At 62.8% G+C, this 10839-nt stretch overlaps 1 protein-coding gene across 2 annotated transcripts in view; it reads left to right on the top strand.

The window, feature by feature from the left end:
* Positions 1 to 9831: 9831 nt before the first annotated feature.
* Positions 9832 to 10839, top strand: part of AXIN1 (axin 1) — a 62558-nt gene continuing 61550 nt past the window's right edge. Inside the window, exon 1 of one of the 2 annotated variants that reach the window (XM_027043760.2) lies at positions 9832 to 10163. The gene's annotated coding sequence lies outside the window, so the exon portion shown is untranslated. The remainder of the gene's footprint in view (positions 10164 to 10839) is intronic. The other variant, XM_027043761.2, reaches the window with a different exon arrangement.

The raw sequence follows: 10839 nt of genomic DNA, 5'->3' as shown, positions 1-10839 counted from the left end.
GTGGCTTTGGCCCTTTTCTGGTAGAGTCAGTGTCAGTTTCATCAAATTCCCACAAATACCCTTGACTCAGGCAAGGTCAGGAACTCTCGGTGAATGACAGATTCCCCTCCCCTCCCCACCCCAAATGAAACAATAACTCGGGTGTGGGAAGACCCCTAGCAGGGAGAATCTGCCACACTCTTCCCCCTTCCAGAAGGTGGGAAGGGGACACAGGGGCTGTACATGCTCACACACACACATACACACACACACACAGACACACACACACCAACCGGGAGCTTAGCTGTGGGAGCCCAGCAGGCTCCATTTCCCCTCCAGCCCTCTTCCTCCTTATTTTTCCCCCATGGGCCACACCTCTGCTAGTCAGCTGTCTCTGTGTCCCTGACTGTCTCCAGTCCCCTCATTGAGTCCCTGCAGCCCCTCGGGCCTCTGTGGTGGGCTGGGTAGTTGTACTGACCCAAGTCAAGCCCGCCGAAGCCAGAGGTGCCTTGCGCTGGCCCCTAGTGGGAAGACAGGCTGTGCCCCTGTCCCTGCCCCGCCCCTCTAGGAGCTCGGGCAAGTCCCCTTGCTCCCCATGTAGCCCTGCGGTTGGCCGAGTCCCTATGTGTCCGTGACAGCCCATCCATTCAAGGGCCACGAGGGTCAACCATCACTAGCTGTAGATGGAGAGGTCCCTTGACACCTGGGCGGTGGAGGGCCCTGACAAGTGTGACCATCAACACCGTGATGTCTCGAGGCCTAGGAAGGACAGCTGAGGTCAGGAGAGGTGTGGCCCAGTCCCCTCACCTTGAGGGTCTTAATGGAGTCCTGTTCAGGGGTGCACTGGCTTGCAGGTGGCGGGTGTGGAGACCACAGGCAGGGCTTCACATCTTGGCCCTGTGCCAGCTGGCTGCGTCGGGGTGCTAGGAGCCCGGAGGAGCTGTAGTGAGGCCCAGCCACGTGTACCGTCCTTCTCCCTCAGCCTGTGCTCCAGAACCCCTGAACACCTCTCCCTCCTACCCCTGCCAGCCGCCTGCCCCAAAGCTGGAGCCCTGGGTCAGCTGAAGTTGCTCCACAGAACCAGTCCTACGCTATCCAGCACCCTCTGGCACAGCATGCCGGAGCCCTCCCCGACCTCTCCCTCAGCCCCTGGGCCCTCCGCCACCTCCAGCTGACCCTGGCCTATGTCCTCACCGACAGCCCGCCCTCGAGGCTGTGACTGAGCAGCTTAGGGAGGGACGAGCCAGCGTGGAGAAGTCTGGGACCAAGGTGGGGGCGGGGGGCTGGCTGAGCCATGTGGCTCTATGCCCAGCCCGGCCCACCCTGAGCCCACTCCCGCTGTTCTCTGTGTCCCTCTGACCCGGGCAGTGGCTTCCTCAGCAGTCCCTGGCCTCTTCCTGGGGACTTGGGACTCACACCTGCTCATAGGCCTATGGCTGTTACTCACTTCCTCGTATGTTCAGCAGGTGTGGGCTGGGCCTGGGCCGGGAAGTGGGAGGTGACTTCCCAGGGCTCTCCCTTGGATTTCATGGGAGCCTTGACTAGTTTGTGCTGAGCCAAGAATGTTCGGACTCTCATGGAGACAGGGGTAGGTCGGCTCCTGGGTGTTCACTGCCTTGCAGCTCCCAGGATGGTCAGTCCTTGGGGTAATGCTGCATTGCACCCTTGATGAGAACCCTGTCTTGAGACACCTGGGAAGGCTTTACCAAGGGGCTGGTGCCAAGAGACTCCTAGGGTAGAGTCACAGGTGTGTACTTAGTTCCTGCAGGGTTGGAAAGTGCTGGGTTTGACTGAAGTCTCAGAGTCCTGCATGGCTGGGGACACAGACACGGGGTCTATGAAGCAGCAGGGCCAGCCTGGGGCCTCTAAAGGCTCTTGATTGGGGATTGTGTGAGCCTGTGTGTTCAGTAGGCCTGTGAAAGTGTGGAGGAGGGGTTGGCAGGCAGAGAAGAGGCTGGAAGGACCTTTGGGGTCTGAGGTGGATTGAGAGCCCGGCTCTGTCTCCCTTAGCATGGGGAATTGCCCCTGCCCTTCCTCCTACCGCCGGCATCCATTGTTTTCTCACCAGAGGGGCTGGCCTTCAGCCCCTGGGGCAAGCCTGACCTGAAATCCTCGTGGAAGTAGAGGCTAAAAAGACATTGTTCCTGCCTCCACCAGGTGGTGAGACAGGACACGTCCCAAGAGAGGGACAGGGACCCTTCAAACCGGACATACAAGAAACACACACACACACACACACACACACACTCAACAGCTGGTATAGGAGCAGGGTCCACTCATGCTTGACCCCACTCTCCAAGGGGACCCTGGTGTGGGCCCACGTCGGCACTGCCTGCTCCCTCGGCAGTCAGGAGTGGCTCCCGGTGGCGGTGTCTAAAGGGGCTGGTTGCCATGGCTACCATAGGGTTCTGAGGCCGTCATCTGGTCCCTGCCTCAGCCAATCGGCGGTGGGAGCCCGAGCTGCAGCCCAGAGTCACACTTCTTCCTCCCAGCCACACAGTGGCCAAGAGCAGGGACCCGCGTCCTGGAGTGGCTGAAAGTGCTCAGACGGACGGCCAAGCCCATCATGGCGGACCGCGGGATGGTGGGGCGCGAGCAGGCACACGGAGCCAGGCAGGTGAGGTAAGCCGGGCGGGCAGATGGTCGGACAGACGAACAGGCGGACAGGTGGATGTGCTCCCTGCTGCCCATTGTTCTTACGGTTGAGGCCCTGCCCTCACTCAGCCCACCCTGCCCTCTGCATCCTCATGCGCACGCTTGCACACACGCCCACACCTGCCCTGGGACCCTCTCCCCAAACGTCCCAAAGAAGGGTCACGGGAAGGGAGACAAAGGGAAACGCACAAGGCAGGATGAATCCCACGGCACCGTGGTCCCGAAATCGTTCTCCTACGTCTTTCGCTCAGATTTCACACGGAAGCCGCATCAAAGACCCCCAACTGGCCGGGCCCTTGGTGTGCCGGCCACCTGGCCCCTCTCCCGGCCCCGCTTGTAGGGCTGGGCGACAAGCCGCGTCAAGTCAGTGCAGTCTCAGGAGCGTTTTATTTTTGAAAAGGAAAAAAAAAAAAAAAGTGCAAAAGAGGAAAAAAAATGTCCACCTGTCCTGGGGAACAGCCAGACCAAGATGGATCAGAAGTGCCAAATCCCATTACTCGGGACTTTAGCGGACAGGCCCTGAAAAGGCAGCTGCGATCAAGAGCTTGTAAATGCAGCGTCCTTTGGAGATCAAAGAGGGACACGCTTGTGTGTGTGCGCGCGCGCGTGCACGCGTGTGCAGGAACGTACACCACGGGGTGGCAGTAGTGGGGCCATGCGCTGCAGCATGGTGGAGCCTGGCGTGTCCCTGCCCACCACGGCCACCCTCCATGTTGCTCGGGGCCTTATCGCTGTGTGCGGTGTGTGGACGTGCCCAGGGGGTAGGGCTGGGGGAGGCAAGGCCTGGTCCCCACCATGCCTGGGCCCTGGGCGGCAGGCCCTCTGGAAGGTGGTCCTGGCTGGGCCTCGTGCCCCTACCTCAGCCTCCTCCACCTTGTCCTGGAGTCTGGTCTCGCCCCCAAAGTTTGACCCAGACGGGCCTGCCAAGAGCACAGGCCCCGAGCACAGGCCACAAGCACAGGCCTGGCTGCAGACAGAGTGTGAGGGGCGGTAGCTGCCTGTAATCACCCTGACCGCCATCCTGTTGCCCGCAGAAGCCGAGAGCTCCCAGATGGCCTGCTGAGCATGTCCTGAGGTTCAAAGCCTCTGCAGGCAGGACTGTCGGGTTGTTAGGTAAACTCTGAGAAGCAAATCTTTTAATCCACTGTGGCTAATCCAGTGCACTTTTGTTTGCTGGGACAGATTCTGCAGCAACAAAGGGCCGGAGGGACCTCGGCATACATAATCACTTAGAATCACTTATAACTTGGCCACAGCGGCCGCGGGGCTCCTAGGCAGCCGAAAGAGACATCTCTGGACAGCACGGTGGGAGGCAGGTGGCCGAGAGGCCAGGGGCTGGCAGAGGCTGACCCGGAGGGTGTGGGTGTGGCCGTGGGCAAAGGCAGCCAGCCAGCCTGGGCTGGCACCTCCCTGCCCCCCATGACCAAGTCCCCTAGCTGCCAGCCCGCGGGGCTGCCCCTGGTTCCTGGACCTGCATAGGCCTGCTGGAGCTGAATGAGGTGTCTCCGACAGAAAGAGAAAAGATAGCCAACAGAGGGGCAATGTGAGCTCCTGGTGCTGAGAGAGGCCTTCGGGGGTGGGGTGGTCAGGTCACGGAAGCACATTCCAGGTGAAGGAATGGCGGAGACAAAGGTGCAAGTCTGCCTGGTGTAAGGGTCAGTACGGCAAGAGGGCAGGTGTGCCCGAGACCAGAAAGGGAAGTGACCTGAGGCCACCTGGGAAGATGGGACTTCAGCGGCTGCTTCTACAAGCTGGGCTGAAGGCCCCTGAACTCAGATGCTACAGTTCCTGGGAAAACGGTGCTGGGGTTGGGGGAGGTCAGCAGGCCCTTCCTTCTTTGACCTGGGCCACTGCCAGCCATTGGCCCCACCCTGAGACTGAGACTCATTCTCGGAGGGTTGCCACAGACCTCTGGGGCCAGCAGGGTTGGGTCAGGACCCTCCCTTGCCAAGAGAGAGGTACCCACCTTGCCATAGATAGATGTGTCTTCAGGGAGGTGGGAGCTGGGTCAGCCCTGGCTGCACCCCTATGTCCCTGAGGCTCCCAAACTGGTGAGGCGCTCTTCCCTCTCGTCTCCCAGGCCCCTGTGGCTGGCAGGGCCCACTCAGAACTCACTCAAGGACTGCCCTCTAATCATGAGCCTACTCGACTGTGTCCTAGACCTCTAGGACACATCCCCACCAAAGGGTCAGAATCCTCCATAGAGGCAGTATGGGAAGGTGTCCTGCTATGCCCTTCTGCCTGGAGTGACAGGAACCCCTCAGGACACTGGAGGTGAGACCCAAGTTGGGCTGGGTGTGGATGGCACCCTGGGATGGAGTGTGCTGCCCTGGGGCTACATGCCTGCTACCATGCCACGGCTTTCCTGGTGGCCTTGAGGCCTGACCCTTGACACATGGGGGCCAGCCGAGATGTGGGGGGCCGTGTCAGGTCTGCTGGGTGAGTTGTCTATGCAGGGGACGTGGGACAATCACAGCATTGGCCAGCTGGGCCTGGCACCCTGGAATGCTAAGCAAGTGGGGGAAAAGGCACAGTGACCACAGCGGCTGTCTCTGAGGGGACTGCCACATGCCTGACAATGGCTGAGTGCTTCATTCTGCCCACCTCTGCCATGGGACCCCCTCACCTATGAAAGGGGAGCGCACAATAATGTGTGACAAACCCCGTATGCAGCTGACGACGGCTCCTAGGAGCAGGGACCATCAGGCCAGGGTGACACGCAGCAGCAGGGTTAGAAGGTGACAGTCACGCCAGGTGTCAACACCGAGCTGACTCTGGAGCTGGCTGGTTTGAGGCAAAGCCCTGACCTTATATCCCCCTACCGCCCCAGCTTGGCACTGGGACCTGGGTCACTTCGGGGGTGTCCGCCTGAGGCAGCTTTAGCTGAAGAGCTGTGAGAGAACCCCAAACAGGAAGAGGGGTGTGAAATGCCAGCGTGAACGACACACCTGCCCCAAGGTGTGCACAGGGAGGAGAGAGGCGGGGGCCTGCCTGCCGTGGAGTCGGCGCCCAGGGGGGCCCCAGCCTGGAGTGGCCACAGCGAGCTGGGCTGGCCGGCCCTGGAAGCTAGACTCGGCACCTTCTCACTGGTCCTGGGGCCACAGGCCTGCCTGAGTCTGCCCAGCGGGCAGCTCTGCACTCTCCCCCAGGGTCCTCGCTCCCCTGGGTTAGTTTACACTGATCACGGGTAGGAAGATGGCGTCTGCCGCACACCTTTGTGATTTGCATGCGTTGGTGACAGTCACATGGCCGCAGAACGTCTCCTTGAATGCAGAAAGAAGATAACGGAACCCAGCCCTAACTGCACTCCGACAGTGGCCTGTATTAATACCCTGGAATAGTTTTTTAGTCTTCTCGCCTTTACGTGCACATTTTCTGTGTTCACAAAAACGGGCACCCGATATGTGTGGTCTTGTGGCCTTTTCCTTGGTGTTCTACCTCACGGCCTTGTTGTCACATCTCTGCCTCCTTCTTTGGGCTTGGGATGGGGACACAAACAACAATGGGCCGTCCTCCTGGGCTCAGAACCGGTGAGAAAAGGACACTTGGGGAAGAGGGATGGAACGCAGGGGCTTGGCTTATGGCCAAGAAGGTGGCTGGCCAGTGCGGCTGGGGCTGTGCCTCCAAAGGGGAGTCCATGCCTCACTCGTCGTAACTGGATGAGCCTCCCTCCCCGCTTCAGGGCCTCACCCGCCCCCCCCCCCCCCCCGCCACCTCTGACACCTGTGGACAGGGCAGAGGGGCAGGGAAGGGAGAGCCCAGAAGAGGTTCAGCCTGAGTCTCCTATCTCCCTCCAGAAGCCCAAATGAGAACCGTCCTCCCTGGCCTCCCCTCCCGGAAGACAATGGGGACGTGCCACTCACAGTACCCTATTTCTGCAGCTTGCTCTCTGCTGCTGGTTTTCATCCCATGTCAGACCATGCTGGACACGCCTTAGCCTACTCCTTGGTGCACTTAGATGACTTCTTTGGATCGCTTTTTATAAGTGGTCTTCCTCAGCCAAGTGGACACACACGTGTAAGCCGCCAAAGTCCACTTTATTTCAGAGTATTCATTTTGTGTCTAAGTTGAAGAAAAGAATTTCATTTCTGGTCTTAAGCTCTTCACGTGGCTCATGGAACTCCTGAACAAATATCATCCACAGTTAAACCCAAGCCTCTGCTGGCAAACTCCAGTGCCCCTCACTGGGAAAGCGAAAAGCGGGTGCTCCGTCGAGGAACTCAGCCATTCAGAAGGGAGGCCCCTGTGGCTCTTTGTCTGGTTTCATCTGTGGGTGGCTGACACAGTCCCCGTCAGGTCTCCCTCTCCACCGCGGGCCCTCACTTTTGCCCTCTCCGCCTCCTCCTCTTCAGAGCCTTCCCTGAGCTCCCTTCTCTGGTCTGTCCCCACTCCCACCCTGCTCAATCTCCCCTTCATGCCCACAGTTGTAATCCACTGTAGCAGGCCTTCTGACTCCCTTCCTGTCCCTGCAGGGCTGGGGCCCCAAGGAGCCAGGGGCCCGAGGGCCCTGTTGTGGTCCCAGGGCCTGGGGACACCTGCCGCCATGGGCCAGGAGGAGGATGGACATGGACACAACCCCGGGAGCCTGGCCTGGCCACAGCAGCAGCTCTGCAGAACCAAGGCAAGCACTGGGGACCTGTGCCTGGGAGCGGGGAGGCAACCTGAGGGCCAATATCTGGGAATTCTTGCTGTCTCTCCAGCCCACCCAGGACTCCCACACCCCAGAGAGACCTTGCTGTGCCTTGAAGGCCACCCGCTATGCCTTGTCTCCTCTAAGACTCCTAGGCTGAGCAGGGTGGGGCCTGGGGCCATCCCAGCTAGATGTGGGTGAGAGTGACCCCCCAGTGCCATGACCCTAGTGGGGCCAGTGTGCATTCAGTACTGTAGGCTCCTCATCTACAGCCCCAGCCTTGCCCAGCCTGCCCTGAGGCATAGTGATGACCCTGGGTGACCTGGGCTCTTGGTAGGCTGGGGATGCTCCCCCAGTGGCCCTCATCCCTCGCTGCCCCCCTTTCCTACAAAACCCCGGGTATCGGATGCTATTTGAGACTTGTCAGGCTGGCAATGGCTGGGTGCTGGGTCTCCCTCCATACCTGCTCACCCCAGGCAAGGCACCACCGGTGGGCAGCTGGGTGGGAGGATGGCCCATGGCTCATGGAGCCCCCAGTCAGGACTTCTGCTCTGGTCTGGAGACAAGAAGGATGAGGGTGGGCAGTGAGGGCGAGCAGTATCCAGAAGATGTGCTGGCCTATAGAATGGGGGTATAGCCACCCTCTGGGGGCTGCTGGGAGCATTTCTTGAGGTACCAAGCCCAGCGTGGCTCCGTGGAGCACAGGGTGCTGGGTGTCATGGGGGACACCAGAAGCAATTGCTTAGGGGCAGTGATCAATATCTGGTGCTCACGTCCTTAGGGAGGGGCCAGCTGGGTTTGCAGGTTGGGCAAGAGCTGTCGTGGTGATAGAGGGATGGGGAGATGGGGAGAGGTGTGGTGGGTATAGGAAGCCCTTGCTCTCAGGCTGGCCTGTGCGCTTGTGACCCGAAGGCAGTGGTAGGAAAGAGAGCCCCTGTCCACACTCTGGATGGTGCCTGGGAGCAGTTGAGCAGGCAAGCCCAACATGGTGGAATCTCAGCACACAGTTCTTTGCAGGTGGGGGCTCCTGTCCAAGTGACAACCAGCATTTACCACCACTTAGCCCTGGCCTCGAGTCCAGACCCACTGGGGACTAAGGGAGGGTGGAGCCCTAACCCACTTTCTCAGGGACTGGGCCAGCTGAGGGGTAACAAGCAGAGGGACAGAGGGACTGGACGTTACCAAGGGTCAGCTCCAGGTCAGCCTGGCTGTCCCTTCCAACCGCCCAACTCCCGCACACCTGCTTCCTTCAATGCTGTGGGCAGTTGTTGGACGTCCTGCGAGGGTTCTCCTGTGCAGGGCCGGCCAGGCAGTCCCCGAGCGAGGTCTCCAGTCCCCCTGGCCACCCTGCCTGCCCATGCACGAGATGCTCCCTCTGCAGGGGTGGGAGACCGGTTGGGTGCGGGCCTGGCCTGTGGGTGATAACTTGGGGAGACCCGGGCTGGTGGACACCCGTGTGGGCAGCAGAAAAGGGCTGAGACGTGGTGTGCGCCTCGCAGTGCCCAAGAGAGCCGCCTGACCGCTCAGTGCACCAGGCCAGGTCTCCCTGGTGGCCACAGTCCCTCAGGGACCTTCGCAGGGGGGTCTCCACAGACCACGCTCCCGGACGCAGCTGCCCTGCTGGGAGGGGGACTGCAATTTCGCATAGCCTGCTCCCGGGTCCTTGTCCCGCCCCACGCTCGAGGCACTGGACCCACACCAGCAATTTGGCCACACCCACTCCTTTGACTCCGCCTCACGCTCGAGGCCCTCTAGGACGCTTTTGGCTCCGCCTCCGAGCTCAGGGCCCACCCTTACGCCCAGGTATAGCCTTCCCGCTCTTCGCCCTTCCCAGTACTCAGGCTCCAGGTCTCGGCTCTGCCCCAACCCTCTCGGACGGCCCCACGCTCCGGCCCTACCCACAGCGCTGCGGCCGCGCCCCACGTTGCTATCCTCGCCCGTCGTCCCCGTCCCGCCCCTTGCTACTGGCCCCGCCCCACGCCTTGGCCCCGCCTCCCACCCTCGGCCCGCCCCACGTTCTCGGTTCCGCTCCCACGCTCCAAGCCCCGCCCCACGCTCCTGGCGGTGTCCCTCGTCCCTGTCCCGCCCTCACGTTTCGATCCCACCCCATGCTCTCGGCTCCGCCCCACGCCCCGGTCTCGCCTCCTGTCCGTATCACATCCCCACGCTCCAAGGCCCGCCTCAAGCCCCGGGATCCGCCTCACAATACAGCTCCGCCTGATGCTTCGGCCCAGCCGCACGCCCACGGTCCCGCCCCAAGTCCCTGCCTCGCCCCGCGCTTCGGCCCGCCGCACGCTCTGGGTAGCGCTTCACGTTCCATCCCCGCCCCACGGTCTAGGGACGGCCTGCGTCCTGGTCCCGCCTCGAGCCTTCGGCCCCGCCCCACGCTCCGGTCGCGCCGCACGCCCGGCCCCGCCCCGTCCCGCGCTCTCGGCCCGCCTCACGCGCTTGGCCCCGCCTCACGTTGTCGGCCTCGCCCCCACGCTCCCGGCCTCGCCCCCACGCTCCCGGCCCCGCCCCGCGCTCCGGCCCCGCCCCCGCACTTCCGGGCGGCGCCGGCGGGGGCGCTCCGGCCTGGGCTTCGGCGCTCTGGGCTCGGGCTCCCCGCTCGGGGAAGCGTTCGCGGCCGCCGTCGCCGCCCGCAGGACTGGCCGGAGTCGGGCCGGAGCCGCGTTCCCCGGTGCAGGCGGGTGAGAGCGGGCGGCCGGCCTCGGCGGCGCCCCCGCGGCCTGCCCCGCGCCCGCCTCCGGGCCGCCGCGCCGCCGCTGCCATGGGGGCCGCCCGGGGCCGCGCCCCCGCCCCGTCCCGCCCGCCTCGCCGCCGCTGAGCGCATGGGCCGCGCCGCGCCGCTCCGCGAGCAGGGCCGGGGCCCTGCCGTCGCCGCCGCCGACGCGCGCGGGTGAGTAGTGCGGGCCGGGCGCGCGGTACTGCGGGGCGCGGGCCCGTGCGGCCGCTCATTGTAGGCCGCGTAGGCCGGGCCGGGCGGGCCCGGCGCGGGACCCGGAAGACGGGCTCGGAGGGTGCGGGCTGGGGGCGCGTGCGGGGAGGCTTGCAGCACTGAGCAGGTTGTGCGGGCCGGGCGTACAGACCGTGTGGTGTGCGAGGAAGGTGTGTGGGGTTCCAGGCTGTGAGGGCAGGTGTGTCAGAGGGGATGCTAGCAAGGGCCGTTGATATAGGGCTGTGTGAACCCGGAAAAGTGCGGGGTTCGGTTCCGAAAGGGCAGTCCCTTGCTCTAGGTGAGTGGAAGAGTGTAAGGAAGAGCCAGGGTTGTGTGAGGGGGGGTGGGGAACGGTCTTCCTGGAGGAGGCCAGGGCGCGCAGCTGATGTGTTTGGTTGGTTGGTGTCAGTCGCGGGCCTGGAGCCTGTTTCGGGTGTGTGTGCGGTGCAGAGGAGCCGCCGTGTGCAGAGACCCTGGACGGAGGCTGGACAGTAGCACATCCCTTCCCTCTCCCCCGCAGCAGAAAGTAGGAATGAGTGAGTCTGAAACCCAAGGAGGGCACTCCCTCCGAGGCAGAGGTGCCTGAGCTGGTTCCAGGCTGTGGTTTGGCTGCTCTGAGTGGCTGTACTCTTTCAGG

This window comes from Acinonyx jubatus, chromosome E3 (assembly GCF_027475565.1).
Source record: "Acinonyx jubatus isolate Ajub_Pintada_27869175 chromosome E3, VMU_Ajub_asm_v1.0, whole genome shotgun sequence".
Classification (NCBI taxonomy): domain Eukaryota; kingdom Metazoa; phylum Chordata; class Mammalia; order Carnivora; family Felidae; genus Acinonyx; species Acinonyx jubatus.
This window is presented reverse-complemented; position numbering and strand designations above follow the sequence as displayed.